The following is a 2,500-nucleotide window of genomic DNA, read 5'->3' as shown; positions in this document are numbered from 1 at the left end:
TGCTCGTTGGGTCGGCTTTTGGCGGAAATGTGTCGACCACCAATGTAGATGGCGCTCGTGGGTAAGGGCAGAATTACAGTATGTGATTGTTTTTTTATCAGTTTTGTATCGGTCTGTTTCCATCTTTTTCCCACTTCCAGTTAACATTATCTAGTTAAATCCAGTGCAAGAAGTTAGATTTTATAACGACAACCGACAAAAATTTAATATCTTGTAGTGCGCTCTCAGTGCTTTATAATTATAGATTATAAATTTGATTTGCGTTATATTAGAACAAAAGACCGTGAGGGAAAAACCATCAACTACTTCCCCACCCCTCCCTCTCCTGTTCGTCCGAGGGTTAAGACCATATCGGCTCGTTTTATAGAAACAAGCTGAAAAAATGATTCTTTAAGGCTCGGTAGCTCTGCTTAAGTCGTTGTAAGTATGACAGTCATATCTGTTGTATTACATTTTTGGATTTGATGCATGTGTCTCAAAGCTCTACCGTGGCCGATCACTGTAGATTATTTGCTCTGAGCGACCCAAAAGAGCCTGCCTTCCAGGTTCAGTGCGACCGTGAACACAAGGACTCCTGCGATCGTTGCGATCAAGTGGTATCAACTCTCAGCGAGATAGATGCAGCGCTTACCGCCCAGAAAGGCAACATACTACCCGAAGTCTATGAGGAGCTGTCATTCAGCGTCAGGCAAAAGAAGACAAACATCCTTGCCTGGAAGGCTCATATACTGCGCTCTATCAACCAAGATGCTTCCAGGATTGACATCCTAGAATTGCTTGACGAGTCATCTGCGTTAGTTGTCCAGCTTACGGGTAACAAATGTTATCAGATGTAGGCTGGTTATGAAACTCGACAAGTTTCTTTGTTTCATGTTTTTGTTCGCTTTTTTGGCCTTGACCCTGCACAAAACCCGACAAAAACACGCTTTTTTCGGCAGGATAACCAATCAAAAGCTTCGACTAATTTATTCGAAACTAACTTGCGAACCAACAACAAAAGATTGTGCAGGGTCACGGTCGGTTCAACATCTAATTGCGACTGTATTGTTCCTGCTTTTGAAATTCCCAGGGTTTCATAACCAGTCCCTAGATTAACTATGGTTTGTAATATAATCATAACTTCTGTTTAACTAACAAGGTTTAAAATGTAAGTTCAGGGTCTATTTTGTTTAACCTCTCTAAAAAATTAATCCAATAAGTGCTTTTCTTAGAATTTTTTGTGCCCCTTTCTGCTAACTAAGGCTAAGTAATGACAACCTCTTCTGTCACAAAGTTGATATAAAGGACGTCCATTTTGTGCAGAAACAAGCACAGTGACTCTTATTTTTTATTGCACTTTTCTAATATACATAACATGATTACCAACTGGATGAAGTTTGAGAAAATGTTTAATACTCCTTCTTTTTAAGTGGAATGACCCTAAGGAGTATTCAGTGCAGGTTGTCACCCAAGCGCTGTTTATTACCCTCGTTCCCAGAGCCCTCTCAACACTGGCTACCATGAAGTCGAGAAGACTCTGGCAACAAATTTGGGTGTTTATGCTGTGATAGGAAAAGGAAAGGAAAAGGAAAGGATAGAGTTTTAAATAGCTCTATTTATTACTCAAATGCATACAAAATTGAAATTCTCCCAGTGCCATATTCTAGTTCCCAAAGTAAATATTCTTGGAATTCGTCTCTTAAAACTATTCAAAATTTTTGTAAAGTATAACCTCAGTTGCATGACAGCAATCTGTCCTAAGCTTCTTACAAAGGTCGCAGTTAACTGTAATTTCTTCATTTTTCTGAATTGACTAGAAATTCCAACAAGATCTCTTCAAGAGAGATCAGCATCTCATAAATATTCAATAGCACATGCATAAAAAATACAGCTGATCAGGCACTACATGTAATAACATATTATGTTAATAACACAGTATATATACTGTAACATTTTAAGCCACTAACTATGGTCGGTATAACAAACTTTAGTAAAATCCAACTAGTGGTCTATTATCAATGCTGCGTTCTGATTGGTTGAGCTACTAGTAGGCTATTTGTTATAGCCCACTAGTAGCGAAAAGCGCCGGCTTTGAAAACCAAAACAACAATTGAAGTATAGCTTTAACTAGCGAAAGATGTTTTGTCTCGATATTTTTTTGACCAACTAGTTGGATTTTACTAAGACAATTATTCCTCTCGCCCTCATGACCTCTGAGTCAATAGCCCATTCGGCCTTCGGCCTCGTGGGCTATTGACTCAGAGCCCATTCGGGCTCCAGGAATAATTGTTAAATATACCGACTGTAACTATAAATACGCCGTTGGATACTGGCTTAAAATGTTACAGTATATTATATACCGACCACAAATTGAGCCATTAGATACCGGCTAAAAATTTTACAGTATATAATAAACCGACCACAAATTAAGCCATTAGATACCGGCTTAAAATGTTCATTTTGTACAGTATGTAATATACCGACTAGAAATTAAGCCATCAGCTACTGGCTTAAAATGTCA

The sequence above is a fragment of the Montipora foliosa genome, chromosome 3, assembly GCF_036669935.1.
Source record: "Montipora foliosa isolate CH-2021 chromosome 3, ASM3666993v2, whole genome shotgun sequence".
Taxonomy (NCBI): Eukaryota; Metazoa; Cnidaria; class Anthozoa; order Scleractinia; family Acroporidae; genus Montipora; species Montipora foliosa.
Note: the sequence above shows the minus strand (reverse complement) of the source record.